At 55.2% G+C, this 20,825-nt stretch overlaps 7 non-coding genes across 7 annotated transcripts; all 7 read left to right on the forward strand.

Annotated features, from left to right (window-relative positions):
* Nucleotides 1-1,865: 1,865 nt before the first annotated feature.
* On the forward strand, nt 1,866-1,958 carry LOC137777557 (small nucleolar RNA SNORD116). The gene has a single exon (XR_011076559.1). It is a non-coding gene; the product is annotated as a small nucleolar RNA SNORD116 (small nucleolar RNA).
* Nucleotides 1,959-4,593: 2,635 nt separating this feature from the next.
* LOC137750707 (small nucleolar RNA SNORD116) lies at nt 4,594-4,686 on the forward strand. The gene has a single exon (XR_011070540.1). It is a non-coding gene; the product is annotated as a small nucleolar RNA SNORD116 (small nucleolar RNA).
* Nucleotides 4,687-7,320: 2,634 nt separating this feature from the next.
* LOC137750709 (small nucleolar RNA SNORD116) lies at nt 7,321-7,413 on the forward strand. The gene has a single exon (XR_011070542.1). It is a non-coding gene; the product is annotated as a small nucleolar RNA SNORD116 (small nucleolar RNA).
* Nucleotides 7,414-10,049: 2,636 nt separating this feature from the next.
* LOC137778063 (small nucleolar RNA SNORD116) lies at nt 10,050-10,142 on the forward strand. Its single transcript, XR_011076725.1, has one exon. It is a non-coding gene; the product is annotated as a small nucleolar RNA SNORD116 (small nucleolar RNA).
* Nucleotides 10,143-12,775: 2,633 nt separating this feature from the next.
* Nucleotides 12,776-12,867, forward strand: LOC137751619 (small nucleolar RNA SNORD116). The gene has a single exon (XR_011070883.1). It is a non-coding gene; the product is annotated as a small nucleolar RNA SNORD116 (small nucleolar RNA).
* Nucleotides 12,868-15,503: 2,636 nt separating this feature from the next.
* LOC137777208 (small nucleolar RNA SNORD116) lies at nt 15,504-15,596 on the forward strand. Its single transcript, XR_011076464.1, has one exon. It is a non-coding gene; the product is annotated as a small nucleolar RNA SNORD116 (small nucleolar RNA).
* A 2,635-nt stretch (nt 15,597-18,231) lies between these two features.
* Nucleotides 18,232-18,324, forward strand: LOC137750715 (small nucleolar RNA SNORD116). The gene has a single exon (XR_011070543.1). It is a non-coding gene; the product is annotated as a small nucleolar RNA SNORD116 (small nucleolar RNA).
* Nucleotides 18,325-20,825: the final 2,501 nt, after the last annotated feature.

Genomic DNA, 20,825 nt, shown 5'->3' on the forward strand with positions numbered 1-20,825 from the left:
GGATGCAGTGAGGTAGGTTACCTGTGAAGATTTGCAATCCCGTTTCCAGAGGAGTGACTCCCCACGGGTGTCTTGCGGGACATAGAGAAGATGGACATGCTGAGGCATCTGTGCCGGCCTTCTTGGGGGTAGGTGAGTTATGCAAACAAGCCCTTGGGTCGCTCTTTTCCCACTTTTGGGAATGTGCAAAGCGATAGTGTTTCTGCCGGAGGGCATGACGCGGCCGGCCCGTATGGCATGCAGGCCGTTCGAATAGCCAGAGCTTTATCCAGAGCAGTCCGTTGGCGGGGCAGAGAAGGGGGCACTGTTGCCATCCCTGGCGCACTGCAAAGGCCAGCCACGGTTCCCTTTCAGGCTTACAAGTGCCCTCACATGGCAGAGGTCTTCCGTTGCAAGTCTGTCTGTGGTCCTCGGGGACCATGCCTTTGATCACTCTGAGTTCCTCAGTGGTGTCACTGTGGCAGTGGAGAATTTCCAGGATGCATCAGGTGGGATCAGCATCTTCAAAGCAGACAGGCTTGTGGTCTGTCTTCCCTGGTGTTCAGTGTTCCCGTGTTCGGAAGATGTCTGTGGCTTCCAGTAGGGACGCGTCGGCCTGCTGGCTGGAGTAGGGCACGTTGGGCGAGGCTGTTGAGCGTTTGAGCGGTTCCTTAGGGGTCAGGGCCGCGAACCTTGCAGGATGGGAGCTGCCTGAGATATGGCCGGGAAGGTGGCCTAGTTTCCGCTGTGGGGTTCCAACATGGGTCATGGCTGCTGAAGCCCACTGCTTCCTGTGGTGGGCATTCCCACGGGTCAAAGGAAAGAGATTAGGCCTAGTTGGAAAGAAGTTGCACTTTGTTCGATGTTCTTTAGCCCATTGAGTGGTTTCAGGCTGCATCTTGCCAGTAGAATGCTGTAGGTCGGTGTCGGGTCACCCATGGGAGTTCCCCTGCTTCCGAAAGTGCTGGGAGTGACCCCAAGTGCACATCAGATGTGCTGGTAGCTGGCAGGTTCTCGAGTTGCACGTAGATATCACAGCCACGGCCGGGAGGAAGGTCTCATCCAGTCTTTGTGCTCTGGTCAGAAGGCGTGGCTGTGGGAGAGCGGGAGTCCGTGGAGTATTTCAACAGCCCCTGGGGGTTAAAGTTTGCATGCGGCCTCTGGAAGCTGACAGGGGGCTTTCTCCTTTCAGTTGGGGGTCTAGACAGGGTGTTGTGTATAAGCTATGGCGTTTACTGTTGGACGCCTCTTCACAGGGCTACAGGGACACACAGAGACCAAGACGCGTAGTCAGTGGCACACAGAGAAACCCACAAGAGTGTCTGCGTACTCAGTCACAGTCACACGCGTGAACACAGAAATACAGCCTCTCACACACCGGCCAATGTATGTGCCTAACTTCCTGCAGTCGTACTATCAGACATGCAGTCAATTCTCGGTAAGGGATAGAGGTCCTTGGGAAGCAGTTTCAGAGCTCAAGCCCAGGTAAGTGTTTTTATGGATCATGTCCTCTGAGGACACCAGTCCACTTCCCAGGTGCAGTTGCTGGGCAAGCCTCGCCGTCGGCAAAAACAAGAAGATCTTCGTGTGCTCTGATGACTGGAGGTGCTAAGAAGAACTGGAAAAAGTGAGGCGGGGCCATGTTCCCGAGCATGGTCGGGGATAACTCAGGATGGTATGTATTCAACCACCCCAAGATGTGCCATTAGATATTAGGTTTTCCTCAGATGGGCCCAATGGCTGCAAGAGTGGCTTGATTGTTCGTCTTGTTGAGGGGCCTGAGGGCTGTGGATTCTCCAGGCTTTTGTGGTACCCCAGGCTCATGACTCCCCTGCAGAGCCCGGCGCACTGCCCGGTTGTGTTCTGCAGCATCCCAGCATGTGCTTGGATCGATGATGACACCCTTGTATGCATTCCTTGGACACTCTGAACAAAATGGGTGAGAACACTCTACCGTATCCTTATCGAAACTGAGGTTCAGCACGTTTCCTCTCTCGGGTGTAGGGGACTGTTAGGAGTGAAGGCCAGTGTCCCCTGCCGACATGCACGCAAACACCACCAAGGACTCCAGTATTGGAGGGGCTCCTGACTGAGGGTCGACCGTGTCTGCCCATAAGCTGGGTCATCTATGAATCCGCGGTCCCTGCTAAAAGGCCGTGAGGGAATGCAAGGGGGCAGGCTCTCCTGCTAGTCTTCAGAGTCGGAGTGTGTGCTGGTGTGGGCCCAGTGAGCTTTCAGCTTGGAGAAGTGTGTTTTGACCAGGATCACGCTTTGTGCATGCTGCTTCGGTGGTTGATTTTGGAAGCCAAAATGAGCAAGGTTCCCTGGTTGGAGCCTGGAGCCTCAGGCCAGGCCTGTGGCCCTCACTGTTGTCGTGTTTGGTGCGGTGAGGTTCTTGAGTGCCCGGTGGGGCTGGAGCAGTGGGCGGGGGTGGGATGGAGTTTGGTGATGGTGGAAGGGGGCTGATGGATTAGGCCTCGCTGCTGCCCCTGAAGCTGCCAGCACACTGTTGGCGCTAAGTGGATCATCGTGGAGTGGGTTGAGGATCGAGTGCTGCATTTAAGCCTGCGTAGTGGCTGCTGCCCTGGAGAGAAAGGTAAGGTATCATGAGGACAGGTCCTGTGTGATGTCGTGGGATGGGCTGTCATCATTGGGTTGCAGGCGCTGGCCTCGGCTTCCCAAGGATGTGTCTTGTTCGTGATGGCCTGGCATCAGCTGCCTATGGTGGGGATGGCTTTGGCAGTTCATGAGGATGCAGTGAGGTAGGTTACCTGTGAAGATTTGCAATCCCGTTTCCAGAGGAGTGACTCCCCACGGGTGTCTTGCGGGACATAGAGAAGATGGACATGCTGAGGCATCTGTGCCGGCCTTCTTGGGGGTAGGTGAGTTATGCAAACAAGCCCTTTGGTCGCTCTTTTCCCACTTTTGGGAATGTGCAAAGCGATAGTGTTTCTGCCGGAGGGCATGACGCGGCCGGCCCGTATGGCATGCAGGCCGTTCGAATAGCCAGAGCTTTATCCAGAGCAGTCCGTTGGCGGGGCAGAGAAGGGGGCAGTGTTGCTATCCTTGGTTCGCTGCCAAAGCCAGCCACTCTTCCCTTTCAGGCTTCCAAGTGCCCTCACATGGCAGAGGTCTTCCGTTGCAAGTCTTTCTGTGGTCCTCGGGGACCATGCCTTTGATCACTCTGAGTTCCTCAGTGGTGTCACTGTGGCAGTGGAGAATTTCCAGGATGCATCAGGTGGGATCAGCATCTTCAAAGCAGACAGGCCTGCGGTCTGTCTTCCCCGGTGCTCAGTGTTCCCGTGTGCGGAAGATGTCTGTGGCTTCCAGTAGGGACGCGTCGGCCTGCTGGCTGGAGTAGGGCAGGTTGGACGAGGCTGTTGTGCGTTTGAGCGGTTCCTTAGGGGTCAGGGCCGCGAACCTTGCAGGATGGGAGCTGCCTGAGACATGGCCGGGAAGGTGGCCTAGTTTCCGCTGTGGGGTTCCAACATGGGTCATGGCTGCTGAAGCCCACTGCTTCCTGTGGTGGGCATTCCCACGGGTCAAAGGAAAGTGATTAGGCCTAGTTGGCAAGAAGTTGCACTTTGTTCGATGTTCTTTAGCCCCTTGAGTTGTTTCAGGCTGCATCATGCCAGTAGAACGCTGTAGGTCGGTGTCGGGTCAACCATGGGCGTTCCCTTGCTTCCAAAATGTTGGGAGTGACCCCAAGTGCACATCAGATGTGCTGGTAGCTGGCAGGTTCTCGAGTTGCACGTAGATGTCACACCCACGGCCGGGAGGCAGGTCTCGTCCAGTCTTTGTGCTGTGGTCAGAAGGCGTGGCTGTGGGAGAGCGGGAGTCCGTGGAGTATTTCAATAGCCCCTGGGGGTTAAAGTTTGCATGCGGTCTCTGGAAGCTGACAGGGGGTTTTCTCCTTTCAGTTGTGGGTCTAGACAGGGTGTTGTGTATAAACTATGGCGTTTACTGTTGGACGCCTCTTCACAGGGCTACAGGGACACACAGAGACCAAGACGCGTAGTCAGCGGCACACAGAGAAACCCACAAGAGCGTCTGCGTGCGCAGTCACAGTCACACGCGTGAACACAGAAATACAGCCTCTCACACACCGGCCAATGTATGTGCCTAACTTCCTGCAGTCGTACTATCAGACATGCAGTCAATTCTCGGTAAGGGATAGAGGTCCTTGGGAAGCAGTTTCAGAGCTCAAGCCCAGGTAAATGTTTGTATGGATCATGTCCTTTGAGGACACCAGTCCACTTCCCAGGTGCAGTTGCTGGGCAAGCCTTGCCGTCGGCAAAAACAAGAAGATCTTCGTGTGCCCTGATGACTGGAGGTGCTAAGAAGAACTGGAAAAAGTGAGGCGGGGCCATTTTCCCGAGCATGGTCAGGGATAACTCAGGATGGTAGGTATTCAACCACCCCAGGATGTGCCATTAGATATTAGGTTTTCCTCAGATGGGCCCAATGGATGTAAGAGTGGCTTGATTGTTCGTCTTGTTGAGTGGCCTGAGGGCTGTGGATTCTCCAGGCTTTTGTGGTACCCCAGGCTCATGACTCCCCTGCAGAGCCCGGCGCACTGCCCGGTTGTGTTCTGCAGCATCCCAACATGTGCTTGGATAGATGATGACACCCTTGTATGCATTCCTTGGAAACTCTGAACAACATGGGTGAGAACACTCTACCGTATCCTTATCGAAACTGAGGTTCAGCACGTTTCCTCTCTCGGGTGTAGGGGACTGTTAGGAGTGAAGGCCAGTGTCCCCTGCCGACATGCACGCAAACACCACCAAGGACTCCAGTATTGGAGGGGCTCCTGACTGAGGGTCGACCGTGTCTGCCCATAAGCTGGGTCATCTATGAATCCGCGGTCCCTGCTAAAAGGCCGTGAGGGAATGCAAGGGGGCAGGCTCTCCTGCTAGTCTTCAGTGTCGGAGTGTGTGCTGGTGTGGGCCCAGTGAGCATTCAGCTTGGAGAAGTGTGTTTTGACCAGGATCACGCTTTGTGCATGCCGCTTCGGTGGTTGATTTTGGAAGCCAAAATGAGCAAGGTTCCCTGGTTGGAGCCTGGAGCCTCAGGCCAGGCCTGTGGCCCTCTCTGTTGTCGTGTTTGGTGCGGTGAGGTTCTTGAGTGCCCAGTGGGGCTGGTTCAGTGGGCGGGGGTGGTATGGAGTTTGGTGATGGTGGAAGGGGGCTGATGGATTAGGCCTCGCTGCTGCCCCTGAAGCTGCCAGCACACTGTTGGCGCTAAGTGGATCATCGTGGAGTGGGGTGAGGATCGAGTGCTGCATTTAAGCCTGCGTAGTGGCTGCTGCCCTGGAGAGAAAGGTAAGGTATCATGAGGACAGGTCCTGTGTGATGTCGTGGGATGGGCTGTCATCATTGGGTTGCAGGCGCTGGCCTCGGCTTCCCAAGGATGTGTCTTGTTCGTGATGGCCTGGCATCAGCTGCCTATGGTGGGGATGGCTTTGGCAGTTCATGAGGATGCAGTGAGGTAGGTTACCTGTGAAGAGTTGCAATCCCGTTTCCAGAGGAGTGACTCCCCACGGGTGTCTTGCGGGACATAGAGAAGATGGACATGCTGAGGCATCTGTGCCGGCCTTCTTGGGGGTAGGTGAGTTATGCAAACAAGCCCTTTGGTCGCTCTTTTCCCACTTTTGGGAATGTGCAAAGCGATAGTGTTTCTGCCGGAGGGCATGACGCGGCCGGCCCGTAAGGCATGCAGACCGTTCGAATAGCCAGAGCTTTATCCAGAGCAGTCCGTTGGCGGGGCAGAGAAGGGGGCAGTGTTGCCATCCTTGGTTCGCTGCCAAAGCCAGCCACTCTTCCCTTTCAGGCTTCCAAGTGCCCTCACATGGCAGAGGTCTTCCGTTGCAAGTCTTTCTGTGGTCCTCGGGGACCATGCCTTTGATCACTCTGAGTTCCTCAGTGGTGTCACTGTGGCAGTGGAGAATTTCCAGGATGCATCAGGTGGGATCAGCATCTTCAAAGCAGACAGGCCTGCGGTCTGTCTTCCCTGGTGTTCAGTGTTCCCGTGTTCGGAAGATGTCTGTGTCTTCCAGTAGGGACGCGTCGGCCTGCTGGCTGGAGTAGGGCACGTTGGACGAGGCTGTTGAGCGTTTGAGCGGTTCCTTAGGGGTCAGGGCCGCGAACCATGCAGGATGGTAGCTGCCTGAGACATGGCCGGGAAGGTGGCCTAGTTTCCGCTGTGGGGTTCCAACGTGGGTCATGGCTGCTGAAGCCCACTGCTTCCTGTGGTGGGCATTCCCACGGGTCAAAGGAAAGTGATTAGGCCTAGTTGGCAAGAAGTTGCACTTTGTTCGATGTTCTTTAGCCCCTTGAGTTTTTCAGGCTGCATCTTGCCAGTAGAACGCTGTAGGTCGGTGTCGGGTCAACCATGGGCGTTCCCTTGCTTCCAAAATGTTGGGAGTGACCCCAAGTGCACATCAGATGTGCTGGTAGCTGGCAGGTTCTCGAGTTGCACGTAGATGTCACACCCACGGCCGGGAGGCAGGTCTTGTCCAGTCTTTGTGCTGTGGTCAGAAGGCGTGTCTGTGGGAGAGCGGGAGTCCGTGGAGTATTTCAACAGCCCCTGGGGGTTAAAGTTTGCATGCGGCCTCTGGAAGCTGACAGGGGGCTTTCTCCTTTCAGTTGTGGGTCTAGACAGGGTGTTGTGTATAAACTATGGCGTTTACTGTTGGACGCCTCTTCACAGGTCTACAGGGACACACAGAGACCAAGACGCGTAGTCAGCGGCACACAGAGAAACCCACAAGAGCGTCTTCGTGCGCAGTCCCAGTCACACGCGTGAACACAGAAATACAGCCTCTCACACACCGGCCAATGTATGTGCCTAACTTCCTGCAGTCGTACTATCAGACATGCAGTCAATTCTCGGTAAGGGATAGAGGTCCTTGGGAAGCAGTTTCAGAGCTCAAGCCCAGGTAAATGTTTGTATGCATCATGTCCTTTGAGGACACCAGTCCACTTCCCAGGTGCAGTTGCTGGGCAAGCCTCGCCGTCAGCAAAAACAAGAAGATCTTCTTGTGCGCTGATGACTGGAGGTGCTAAGAAGAACTGGAAAAAGTGAGGCGGGGCCATGTTCCCGAGCATGGTCCGGGATAACTCAGGATGGTAGGTATTCAACCACCCCAGGATGTGCCATTAGATATTAGGTTTTCCTCAGATGGGCCCAATGGATGTAAGAGTGGCTTGATTGTTCGTCTTGTTGAGTGGCCTGAGGGCTGTGGATTCTCCAGGCTTTTGGGGTACCCCAGGCTCATGACTCCCCTGCAGAGCCCGGCGCACTGCCCGGTTGTGTTCTGCAGCACCCCAACATGTGCTTGGATAGATGATGACACCCTTGTATGCATTCCTTGGAAACTCTGAACAACATGGGTGAGAACACTCTACCGTATCCTTATCGAAACTGAGGTTCAGCACGTTTCCTCTCTCGGGTGTAGGGGACTGTTAGGAGTGAAGGCCAGTTTCCCCTGCCGACATGCACGCAAACACCACCAAGGACTCCAGTTTTGGAGGGGCTCCTGACTGAGGTTCGACCGTGTCTGCCCATAAGCTGGGTCATCTATGAATCCGCGGTCCCTGCTAAAAGGCCGTGAGGGAATGCAAGGGGGCAGGCTCTCCTGCTAGTCTTCAGAGTCGGAGTGTGTGCTGGTGTGGGCCCAGTGAGCTTTCAGCTTGGAGAAGTGTGTTTTGACCAGGATCACGCTTTGTGCATGCCGCTTCGGTGGTTGATTTTGGAAGCCAAAATGAGCAAGGTTCCCTGGTTGGAGCCTGGAGCCTCAGGCCAGGCCTGTGGCCCTCTCTGTTGTCGTGTTTGGTGCGGTGAGGTTCTTGAGTGCCCGGTGGGGCTGGTTCAGTGGGCGGGGGTGGGATGGAGTTTGGTGATGGTGGAAGGGGGCTGATGGATTAGGCCTCGCTGCTGCCCCTGAAGCTGCCAGCACACTGTTGGCGCTAAGTGGATCATCGTGGACTGGGGTGAGGATCGAGTGCTGCATTTAAGCCTGCGTAGTGGTTGCTGCCCTGGAGAGAAAGGTAAGGTATCATGAGGACAGGTCCTGTGTGATGTCGTGGGATGGGCTGTCATCATTGGGTTGCAGGCGCTGGCCTCGGCTTCGCAAGGATGTGTCTTGTTCGTGATGGCCTGGCATCAGCTGCCTATGGTGGGGATGGCTTTGGCAGTTCATGAGGATGCAGTGAGGTAGGTTACCTGTGAAGAGTTGCAATCCAGTTTCCAGAGGAGTGACTCCCCACGGGTGTCTTGCGGGACATAGAGAAGATGGACATGCTGAGGCATCTGTGCTGGCCTTCTTGGGGGTAGGTGAGTTATGCAAACAAGCCCTTGGGTCGCTCTTTTCCCACTTTTGGGAATGTGCAAAGCGATAGTGTTTCTGCCGGAGGGTATGACGCGGTCGGCCTGTGTGGCATGCAGGCCTTTCAAATAGCCAGAGCTTTATCCAGAGCAGTCCCTTGGCGGGGCAGAGAAGGGGGCAGTGTTGCCATCCTTGGTTCGCTGCCAAGGCCAGCCACGGTTCCCTTTCAGGCTTCCAAGTGCCCTCACATGGCAGAGGTCTTCCGTTGCAAGTCTGTCTGTGGTCCTCGGGGAGCATGCCTTTGATCACTCTGAGTTCCTCAGTGGTGTCACTGTGGCAGTGGAGAATTTCCAGGATGCATCAGGTGGGATCAGCATCTTCAAAGCAGACAGGCTTGCGGTCTGTCTTCCCTGGTGTTCTCTGTTCCCGTGTTCGGAAGATGTCTGTGGCTTCCAGTAGGGACGCGTCACCCTGCTGGCTGGAGTAGGGCACGTTGGGCGAGGCTGTTGAGCGTTTGAGCGGTTCCTTAGGGGTCAGGGCCGCGAACCTTGCAGGATGCGAGCGGCCTGAGACATGGCCGGGAAGGTGGCCTAGTTTCCGCTGTGGGGTTCCAACATGGGTCATGGCTGCTGAAGCCCACTGCTTCCTGTGGTGGGCATTCCCATGGGTCAAAGGAAAGAGATTAGGCCTAGTTGGAAAGAAGTTGCACTTTGTTCGATGTTCTTTAGCCCATTGAGTGGTTTCAGGCTGCATCTTGCCGGTAGAATTCTGTAGGTCGGTGTCGGGTCACCCATGGGAGTTCCCCTGCTTCCGAAAGTGCTGGGAGTGACCCCAAGTGCACATCAGATGTGCTGGTAGCTGGCAGGTTCTCGAGTTGCACGTAGATGTCACAGCCACGGCCGGGAGGAAGGTCTCATCCAGTCTTTGTGCTCTGGTCAGAAGGCGTGGCTGTGGGAGAGCGGGAGTCCGTGGAGTATTTCAACAGCCCCTGGGGGTTAAAGTTTGCATGCGGCCTCTGGAAGCTGACAGGGGGCTTTCTCCTTTCAGTTGGGGGTCTAGACAGGGTGTTGTGTATAAGCTATGGCGTTTAATGTTGGACGCCTCTTCACAGGGCTACATGGACACACAGAGTTCAAGACGCGTAGTCAGCGGCACACAGAAAAACCCACAAGAGCGTCTGCGTACTCAGTCACAGTCACACGCGTGAACACAGAAATACAGCCTCTCACACACCGGCCAATGTATGTGCCTAACTTCCTGCAGTCGTACTATCAGACATGCAGTCAATTCTCGGTAAGGGATAGAGGTCCTTGGGAAGCAGTTTCAGAGCTCAAGCCCAGGTAAATGTTTGTATGGATCATGTCCTCTGAGGACACCAGTCCACTTCCCAGGTGCAGTTGCTGGGCAAGCCTCGCCGTCGGCAAAAACAAGAAGATCTTCGTGTGCTCTGATGACTGGAGGTGCTAAGAAGTATTGGAAAAAGTGAGGCGGGGCCATGTTACCGATCATGTTCGGGGATAACTCAGGATGGTATGTATTCAACCACCCCAAGATGTGCCATTAGATATTAGGTTTTCCTCAGATGGGCCCAATGGCTGCAAGAGTGGCTTGATTGTTCGTCTTGTTGAGGGGCCTGAGGGCTGTGGATTCTCCAGGCTTTTGTGGTACCCCAGGCTCATGACTCCCCTGCAGATCCCGGCGCACTGCCCGGTTGTGTTCTGCGGCATCCCAGCATGTGCGTGGATCGATGATGACACCCTTGTATGCATTCCTTGGAAACTCTGAACAACATGGGTGAGAACACTCTCCCGTATCCTTATCGAAACTGAGGTTCAGCACGTTTCCTCTCTCGGGTGTAGGGGACTGTTAGGAGTGAAGGCCAGTGTCCCCTGCCGACATGCACGCAAACACCACCAAGGACTCCAGTATTGGAGGGGCTCCTGACTGAGGGTCGACCGTGTCTGCCCATAAGCTGGGTCATCTGAATCCGCGGTCCCTGCTAAAAGGCCGTGAGGGAATGCAAGGGGGCAGGCTCTCCTGCTAGTCTTCAGAGTCGGAGTGTGTGCTGGTGTGGGCCCAGTGAGCTTTCAGCTTGGAGAAGTGTGTTTTGACCAGGATCACGCTTTGTGCATGCCGCTTCGGTGGTTGATTTTGGGGGCCAAAATGAGCAAGGTTCCCTGGTTGGAGCCTGGAGCCTCAGGCCAGGCCTGTGGCCCTCTCTGTTGTTGTGTTTGGTGCGGTGAGGTTCTTGAGTGCCCGGTGGGGCTGGAGCAGTGGGCGGTGGTGGGATGGAGTTTGGTGATGGTGGAAGGGGGCTGATGGATTAGGCCTCGCTGCTGCCCCTGAAGCTGCCAGCACACTGTTGGCGCTAAGTGGATCATCGTGGAGTGGGGTGAGGATCGAGTGCTGCATTTAAGCCTGCGTAGTGGCTGCTGCCCTGGAGAGATAGGTAAGGTATCATGAGGACAGGTCCTGTGTGATGTCGTGGGATGGGCTGTCATCATTGGGTTGCAGGCGCTGACCTCGGCTTCCCAAGGATGTGTCTTGTTCGTGATGGCCTGGCATCAGCTGCCTATGGTGGGGATGGCTTTGGCAGTTCATGAGGATGCAGTGAGGTAGGTTACCTGTGAAGAGTTGCAATCCCGTTTCCAGAGGAGTGACTCCCCACGGGTGTCTTGCGTGACATAGAGAAGATGGACATGCTGAGGCATCAGTGCCGGCCTTCTTGGGGGTAGGTGAGTTATGCAAACAAGCCCTTGGGTCGCTCTTTTCCCACTTTTGGGAATGTGCAAAGCGATAGTGTTTCTGCCGGAGGGCATGACGCGGCCGGCCCATATGGCATGCAGGCCTTTCGAATAGCCAGAGCTTTATCCAGAGCAGTCCGTTGGCGGGGCAGAGAAGGGGACACTGTTGCCATCCCTGGTGCACTGCCAAGGCCAGCCACGGTTCCATTTCAGGCTTCCAAGTGCCCTCACATGGCAGAGGTCTTCCGTTGCAAGTCTGTCTGTGGTCCTCTGGGACCATGCCTTTGATCACTCTGAGTTCCTCAGTGGTGTCACTGTGGCAGTGGAGATTTTCCAGGATGCATCAGGTGGGATCAGCATCTTCAAAGCAGACAGGCTTGTGGTCTGTCTTCCCTGGTGTTCAGTGTTCCCGTGTTCGGAAGATGTCTGTGGCTTCCAGTAGGGACGCGTCGGCATGCTGGCTGGATTAGGGCACGTTGGACGAGGCTGTTGAGCGTTTGAGCGTTTCCTTAGGGGTCAGGGACGCGAACCTTGCAGGATGGGAGCTGCCTGAGACATGGCCGGGAAGGTGGCCTAGTTTCCGCTGTGGGGTTCCAACATGGTTCATGGCTGCTGAAGCCCACTGCTTCCTGTGGTGGGCATTCCCACGGGTCAAAGGAAAGAGATTATGCCTAGTTGGAAAGAAGTTGCACTTTGTTCGATGTTCTTTAGCACATTGAGTGGTTTCAGGCTGCATCTTGCCAGTAGAATGCTGTAGGTCGGTGTCGGGTCACCCATGGGAGTTCCCCTGCTTCCGAAAGTGCTGTGAGTGACCCCAAGTGCACATCAGATGTGCTGGTAGCTGGCAGGTTCTCGAGTTGCACGTAGATGTCACAGCCACGGCCGGGAGGAAGGTCTCATCCAGTCTTTGTGCTCTGGTCAGAAGGCGTGGCTGTGGGAGAGCGGGAGTCCGTGGAGTATTTCAACAGCCCCTGGGGGTTAAAGTTTGCATGCGGCCTCTGGAAGCTGACAGGGGGCTTTCTCCTTTCAGGTGGGGGTCTAGACAGGGTGTTGTGTATAAGCTATGGCGTTTACTGTTGGACGCTTCTTCACAGGGCTACAGGGACACACAGAGACCAAGACGCGTAGTCAGCGGCACACAGAGAACCCCACAAGAGCGTCTGTGTACTAAGTCACAGTCACACGCGTGAACACAGAAATACAGCCTCTCACACACCGGCCAATGTATGTACCTAACTTCCTGCAGTCGTACTATCAGACATGCAGTCAATTCTCGGTAAGGGATAGAGGTCCTTGGGAAGCAGTTTCAGAGCTCAAGCCCAGGTAAATGTTTGTATGGATCATGTCCTCTGAGGACACCAGTCCACTTCCCAGGTGCAGTTGCTGGGCAAGCCTCGCCGTCGGCAAAAACAAGAAGATCTTCGTGTGCTCTGATGACTGGAGGTGCTAAGAAGAACTGGAAAAAGTGAGGCGGGGCCATGTTCCCGAGCATGGTCGCGAATAACTCAGAATGGTATGTATTCACCACCACAAGATGTGCCATTAGATATTAGGTTTTCCTGAGATGGGCCCAATGGCTGCAAGAGTGGCTTGATTTTTCGTCTTGTTGAGGGGCCTGAGGGCTGTGGATTCTCCAGGCTTTTGTGGTACCCCAGGCTCATGACTCCCCTTCAGAGCCCGGCGCACTACCCGGTTGTGTTCTGCCGCATCCCAGCATGTGCTTGGATCGATGATGACACCCTTGTATGCATTCCTTGGAAACTCTGAAGAAAATGGGGAGAACACTCTCCCGTATCCTTATCGAAACTGAGGTTCATCACGTTTCCTCTCTCGGGTGTAGGGGACTGTTAGGAATGAAGGTCAGTGTCCCCTGCCGACATGCACGCAAACACCACCAAGGACTCCAGTATTGGAGGGGCTCCTGACTGAGGGTCGACCGTGTCTGCCCATAAGCTGGGTCATCTATGAATCCGCGGTCCCTGCTAAAAGGCCGTGAGGGAATGCAAGGGGGCAGGCTCTCCTGCTAGTCTTCAGAGTCGGAGTGTGTGCTGGTGTGGGCCCAGTGAGCTTTCAGCTTGGAGAAGTGTGTTTTGACCAGGATCACGCTTTGTGCATGCCGCTTCAGTGGTTGATTTTGGAAGCCAAAATGAGCAAGGTTCCCTGGTTGGAGCCTGGAGCCTCAGGCCAGGCCTGTGGCCCTCTCTGTTGTCGTGTTTGGTGCGGTGAGGTTCTTGAGTGCCCGGTGGGGCTGGAGCAGTGGGCGGGGGTGGGATGGAGTTTGGTGATGGCGGAAGGGGGCTGATGGATTAGGCCTCGCTTCTGCCCCTGAAGCTGCCAGCACACTGTTGGCGCTAAGTGGATCATCATGGAGTGGGGTGAGGACCGAGTGCTGCATTTAAGCCTGTGTAGTGGCTGCTGCCCTGGAGAGAAAGGTAAGGTATCATGAGGACAGGTCCTGTGTGATGTCGTGGGATGGGCTGTCATCATTGGGATGCAGGCGCTGGCCTCGGCTTCCCAAGGATGTGTCTTGTTCGTGATGGCCTGGCATCAGCTTCCTATGGTGGGGATGGCTTTGGCAGTTCATGAGGATGCAGTGAGGTAGGTTACCTGTGAAGTGTTGCAATCCCGTTTCCAGTGGAGTGACTCCCCACGGGTGTCTTGCGGGACATAGAGAAGACGGACATCCTGAGGCATCTGTGCCGGCCTTCTTGGGGGTAGGTGAGTTATGCAAACAAGCCCTTTGGTCGCTCTTTTCCCAGTTTTGGGAATGTGCAAAGCGATAGTGTTTCTGCCGGAGGGCATGACGCGGCCGGCTCGTGTGGCATGCAGGCCTTTCGAATAGCCAGAGCTTTATCCAGAGCAGTCCGTTGGCGGGGCAGAGAAGGGGGCACTGTTGCCATCCCTGGTGCACTGCAATGGCCAGCCACGGTTCCCTTTAAGGCTTCCAATTGCCCTCACATGGCAGAGGTCTTCCGTTGCAAGTCTGTCTGTGGTCCTCGGCGACCATGCCTTTGATCACTTTGAGTTCCTCAGTGGTGTCACTGTGGCAGTGGAGAATTTCCAGGATGCATCAGGTGGGATCAGCATCTTCAAAGCAGACAGGCTTGCCGTCTGTCTTCCCTGGTGTTCAGTGTTCCCGTGTTCGGAAGATGTCTGTGGCTTCCAGTAGGGACGCGTCGCCCTGCTGTCTGGAGTAGGGCACGTTGGGCGAGGCTGTTGAGCGTTTGAGCGGTTCCTTAGGGGTCAGGGCCGCGAACCTTGCAGGATGGGAGCTGCCTGAGACATGGCCGGGAAGTTGGCCTAGTTTCCGCTGTGGGGTTCCAACATGGGTCATGGTTGCTGAAGCCCACTGCTTCCTGCGGTGGGCATACCCACGGGTCAAAGGAAAGAGATTAGGCCTAGTTGGAAAGAAGTTGCACTTTGTTCGATGTTCTTTAGCCCATTGAGTGGTTTCAGGCTGCATCTTGCCAGTAGAATGCTGTAGGTCGGTGTCGGGTCACCCATGGGAGTTCCCTTGCTTCCGAAAGTGCTGGGAGTGACCCCAAGTGCACATCAGATGTGCTGGTAGCTGGCAGGTTCTCGAGTTGCACGTAGATGTCACACCCTCGGCCGGGAGGCAGGTCTCGTCCAGTCTTTGTGCTCTGGTCAGAAGGCGTGGCTGTGGGAGAGCGGGAGTCCCTGGAGTATTTCAATAGCTCCTGGGGGTTAAAGTTTGCATGCGGTCTCTGGAAGCTGACAGGGGGCTTTCTCCTTTCAGTTGTGGGTCTAGACAGGGTGTTGTGTATAAACTATAGCGTTTACTGTTGGACGCCTCTTCACAGGGCTACAGGGACACACAGAGACCAAGACGCGTAGTCAGCGGCACACAGAGAAACCCACAAGAGCGTCTTCGTGCGCAGTCACAGTCACAGAAGTGAACTCAGAAATATAGCCTCTCACACACCGGCCAATGTATGTGCCTAACTTCCTGCAGTCGTACTATCAGAGTTGCAGTCAATTCTCGGTAAGGGATAGAGGTCCTTGGGAAGCAGTTTCAGAGCTCAGGCCCAGGTAAATATTTGTATGGATCATGTCCTTTGAGGACAGCAGTCCACTTCCCAGGTGCAGTTGCTGGGCAAGCCTCGCCATCGGCAAAAACAAGAAGATCTTCGTGTGCTCTGATGACTGGAGGTGCTAAGAAGAACTGGAAAATGTGAGGCGGGGCTATGTTCCCGAGCATGGTCGCGGATAACTCAGGATGGTAGGTATTCAACCACCCCACGATGTGCCATTATATATTAGGATTTCCTGAGATGGGCCCAATGGCTGCAAGAGTGGCTTGATTGTTCGTCTTGTTGAGTGGCCTGAGGACTGTGGATTCTCCAGGCTTTTGGGGTACCCCAGGCTCATGACTCCCCTGTAGAGCCCGGCGCACTGCCCGGTTGTGTTCTGCAGCATCCCAGCATGTGCTTGGATCGATGATGACACCCTTGTATGCATTCCTTGGAAACTCTGAACAACATGGGTGAGAACACTCTACCGTATCCTTATCGAAACTGAGGTTCAGCACGTTTCCTCTCTCGGGTGTAGGGGACTGTTAGGAGTGAAGGCCAGTGTCCCCTGCCGACATGCACGCAAACACCACCAAGGACTCCAGTATTGGAGGGGCTCCTGACTGAGGGTCGACCGTGTCTGCCCATAAGCTGGGTCATCTATGAATCCGCGGTCCCTGCTAAAAGGCCGTGAGGGAATGCAAGGGGGCAGGCTCTCCTGCTAGTCTTCAGAGTCGGAGTGTGTGCTGGTGTGGGCACAGTGAGCTTTCAGCTTGGAGAAGTGTGTTTTGACAAGGATCACGCTTTGTGCATGCCGCTTCGGTGGTTGATTTTGGAAGCCAAAATGAGCAAGTTTCCCTGGTTGGAGCCTGGAGCCTCAGGCCAGGCCTGTGGCCCTCTCTGTTGTTGTGTTTGGTGCGGTGAAGTTCTTGAGTGCCGAGTGGGGCTGGAGCAGTGGGCGGGGGTGGGATGGAGTTTGGTGATGGCGGAAGGGGGCTGATGGATTAGGCCTCGCTGCTGCCCCTGAAGCTGCCAGCACACTGTTGGCGCTAAGTGGATCATCGTGGAGTGGGGTGAGGATCGAGTGCTGCATTTAAGCCTGCGTAGTGGCTGCTGCCCTGGAGAGAAAGGTAAGGTATCATGAGGACAGGTCCTGTGTGATGTCGTGGGATGGGCTGTCATCATTGGGTTGCAGGCGCTGGCCTCGGCTTCCCAAGGATGTGTCTTGTTCGTGATGGCCTGGCATCAGCTGCCTATGGTGGGGATGGCTTTGGCAGTTCATGAGGATGCAGTGAGGTAGGTTACCTGTGAAGATTTGCAATCCCGTTTCCAGAGGAGTGACTCCCCACGGGTGTCTTGCGGGACATAGAGAAGATGGACATGCTGAGGCATCTGTGCCGGCCTTCTTGGGGGTAGGTGAGTTATGCAAACAAGCCCTTGGGTCGCTCTTTTCCCACTTTTGGGAATGTGCAAAGCGATAGTATTTCTGCCGGAGGGCATGACGCGGCCGGCCCGTATGGCATGCAGGCCGTTCGAATAGCCAGAGCTTTATCCAGAGCAGTCCGTTGGCGGGGCAGAGAAGGGGGCACTGTTGCCATCCCTGGTGCACTGCAAAGGCCAGCCACGGTTCCCTTTCAGGCTTACAAGTGCCCTCACATGGCAGAGGTCTTCCGTTGCAAGTCTGTCTGTGGTCCTCGGGGACCATGCCTTTGATCACTCTGAGTTCCTCAGTGGTGTCACTGTGGCAGTGGAGAATTTCCAGGATGCATCAGGTGGGATCAGCATCTTCAAAGCAGACAGGCTTGTGGTCTGTCTTCCCTGGTGTTCAGTGTTCCCGTGTTCGGAAGATGTCTGTGGCTTCCAGTAGGGACGCGTCGTCCTGCTGGCTGGAGTAGGGCACGTTGGGCGAGGCTGTTGAGCGTTTGAGCGGTTCCTTAGGGGTCAGGGCCGCGAACCTTGCAGGATGGGAGCTGCCTGAGATATGGCCGGGAAGGTGGCCTAGTTTCCGCTGTGGGGTTCCAACATGGGTCATGGCTGCTGAAGCCCACTGCTTCCTGTGGTGGGCATTCCCACGGGTCAAAGGAAAGAGATTAGGCCTAGTTGGAAAGAAGTTGCACTTTGTTCGATGTTCTTTAGCCCCTTGAGTTGTTTCAGGCTGCATCTTGCCAGTAGAACGCTGTAGGTCGGTGTCGGGTCAACCATGGGCGTTCCCTTGCTTCCAAAATGTTGGGAGTGACCCCAAGTGCACATCAGATGTGCTGGTAGCTGGCAGGTTCTCGAGTTGCACGTAGATGTCACACCCACGGCCGGGAGGCAGGTCTCGTCCAGTCTTTGTGCTGTGGTCAGAAGGCGTGGCTGTGGGAGAGCGGGAGTCCGTGGAGTATTTCAATAGCCCCTGGGGGTTAAAGTTTGCATGCGGTCTCTGGAAGCTGACAGGGGGCTTTCTCCTTTCAGTTGGGGGTCTAGACAGGGTGTTGTGTATAAACTATGGCGTTTACTGTTGGACGCCTCTTCACAGGGCTACAGGGACACACAGAGACCAAGACGCGTAGTCAGCGGCACACAGAGAAACCCACAAGAGCGTCTGCGTGCGCAGTCACAGTCACACGCGTGAACACAGAAATACAGCCTCTCACACACCGGCCAATGTATGTGCCTAACTTCCTGCAGTCGTACTATCAGACATGCAGTCAATTCTCGGTAAGGGATAGAGGTCCTTGGGAAGCAGTTTCAGAGCTCAAGCCCAGGTAAATGTTTGTATGGATCATGTCCTTTGAGGACACCAGTCCACTTCCCAGGTGCAGTTGCTGGGCAAGCCTTGCCGTCGGCAAAAACAAGAAGATCTTCGTGTGCCCTGATGACTGGAGGTGCTAAGAAGAACTGGAAAAAGTGAGGCGGGGCCATTTTCCCGAGCATGGTCAGGGATAACTCAGGATGGTAGGTATTCAACCACCCCAGGATGTGCCATTAGATATTAGGTTTTCCTCAGATGGGCCCAATGGATGTAAGAGTGGCTTGATTGTTCGTCTTGTTGAGTGGCCTGAGGGCTGTGGATTCTCCAGGCTTTTGTGGTACCCCAGGCTCATGACTCCCCTGCAGAGCCCGGCGCACTGCCCGGTTGTGTTCTGCAGCATCCCAACATGTGCTTGGATAGATGATGACACCCTTGTATGCATTCCTTGGAAACTCTGAACAACATGGGTGAGAACACTCTACCGTATCCTTATCGAAACTGAGGTTCAGCACGTTTCCTCTCTCGGGTGTAGGGGACTGTTAGGAGTGAAGGCCAGTGTCCCCTGCCGACATGCACGCAAACACCACCAAGGACTCCAGTATTGGAGGGGCTCCTGACTGAGGGTCGACCGTGTCTGCCCATAAGCTGGGTCATCTATGAATCCGCGGTCCCTGCTAAAAGGCCGTGAGGGAATGCAAGGGGGCAGGCTCTCCTGCTAGTCTTCAGTGTCGGAGTGTGTGCTGGTGTGGGCCCAGTGAGCATTCAGCTTGGAGAAGTGTGTTTTGACCAGGATCACGCTTTGTGCATGCCGCTTCGGTGGTTGATTTTGGAAGCCAAAATGAGCAAGGTTCCCTGGTTGGAGCCTGGAGCCTCAGGCCAGGCCTGTGGCCCTCTCTGTTGTCGTGTTTGGTGCGGTGAGGTTCTTGAGTGCCCGGTGGGGCTGGAGCAGTGGGCGGGGGTGGGATGGAGCTTGGTGATGGCGGAAGGGGGCTGATGGATTAGGCCTCGCTGCTGCCCCTGAAGCTGCCAGCACACTGTTGGCGCTAAGTGGATCATCGTGGAGTGGGGTGAGGATCGAGTGCTGCATTTAAGCCTGCGTAGTGGCTGCTGCCCTGGAGAGAAAGGTAAGGTATCATGAGGACAGGTCCTGTGTGATGTCGTGGGATGGGCTGTCATCATTGGGTTGCAGGCGCTGGCCTCGGCTTCCCAAGGATGTGTCTTGTTCGTGATGGCCTGGCATCAGCTGCCTATGGTGGGGATGGCTTTGGCAGTTCATGAGGATGCAGTGAGGTAGGTTACCTGTGAAGAGTTGCAATCCCGTTTCCAGAGGAGTGACTCCCCACGGGTGTCTTGCGGGACATAGAGAAGATGGACATGCTGAGGCATCTGTGCCGGCCTTCTTGGGGGTAGGTGAGTTATGCAAACAAGCCCTTTGGTCGCTCTTTTCCCACTTTTGGGAATGTGCAAAGCGATAGTGTTTCTGCCGGAGGGCATGACGCGGCCGGCCCGTAAGGCATGCAGACCGTTCGAATATCCAGAGCTTTATCCAGAGCAGTCCGTTGGCGGGGCAGAGAAGGGGGCACTGTTGCTATCCCTGGTGCGCTGCCAAGGCCAGCCACTCTTCCTTTTCAGGCTTCCAAGTCCCCTCACATGGCAGAGGTCTTCCGTTGCAAGTCTGTCTGTGGTCCTCGGGGACCATGCCTTTGATCACTCTGAGTCCCTCAGTGGTGTCACTGTGGCAGTGGAGAATTTCCAGGATGCATCAGGTGGGATCAGTATCTTCAAAGCAGACAGGCTTGCGGTCTGTCTTCCCTGGTGTTCAGTGTTCCCGTGTTCGGAAGATGTCTGTGGCTTCCAGTAGGGACGCGTCGCCCTGCTGGCTGGAGTAGGGCACGTTGGACGAGGCTGTTGAGCGTTTGAGCGGTTCCTTAGGGTTCAGGGCCGCGAACCTTGCAGGATGGGAGCTGCCTGTGACATGGCCGGGAAGGTGGCCTAGTTTCCGCTGTGGGGTTCCAACATGGGTCATGGCTGCTGAAGCCCACTGCTTCCTGTGGTGGGCATTCCCACGGGTCAAAGGAACGTGATTAGGCCTAGTTGGCAAGAAGTTGCACTTTGTTCGATGTTCTTTAGCACATTGAGTGGTTTCAGGCTGCATCTTGCCAGTAGAATGCTGTAGGTCAGTGTCGGGTCACCCATGGGAGTTCCCTTGCTTCCGAAATTGCTGGGAGTGACCCCAAGTGCACATCAGATGTGCTGGTAGCTGGCAGGTTCTCGAGTTGCAAGTAGATGTCACACCCACGGCCGGGAGGCAGGTCTCGTCCAGTCTTTGTGCTCTGGTCAGAAGGCGTGGATGTGGGAGAGCGGGAGTCCATGGAGTATTTCAACAGCCCCTGGGGGTTAAAGTTTGCATGCGGCCTCTGGAAGCTGACAGGGGGCTTTCTCCTTTCAGTTGTGGGTCTACACAGGGTGTTGTGTATACACTATCGCGTTTACTGTTGGACGCCTCTTCACAGGGCTACAGGGACACACAGAGACCAAGACGCGTAGTCAGCAGCACGCAGAGAACCTCACAAGAGCGTCTGCGTGCGCAGTCACAGTCACACGCGTGAACACAGAAATACAGCCTCTCACACACCGGCCAATGTATGTGCGTAACTTCCTTCAGTCGTACTATCAGACATGCAGTCAATTCTCGGTAAGGGATAGAGGTCCTTGGGAAGCAGTTTCAGAGCTCAAGCCCAGGTAAATGTTTGTATGGATCATGTCCTTTGAGGACACCAGTCCACTTCCCAGGTGCAGTTGCTGGGCAAGCCTCGCCATCGGCAAAAACAAGAAGATCTTCGTGTGCTCTGATGACTGGAGGTGCTAAGAAGAACTGGAAAAAGTGAGGCGGGGCCATGTTCCCGAGCATGGTCGCGTATAACACATCATGGTAGGTATTCAACCACCCCAGGATGTGCCATTAGATATTAGGTTTTCCTCAGATTGGCCCAATGGCTGTAAGAGTG

The sequence above is a fragment of the Eschrichtius robustus genome, chromosome 1 (assembly GCF_028021215.1).
Source record: "Eschrichtius robustus isolate mEscRob2 chromosome 1, mEscRob2.pri, whole genome shotgun sequence".
In the NCBI taxonomy this organism is placed as follows: domain Eukaryota; kingdom Metazoa; phylum Chordata; class Mammalia; order Artiodactyla; family Eschrichtiidae; genus Eschrichtius; species Eschrichtius robustus.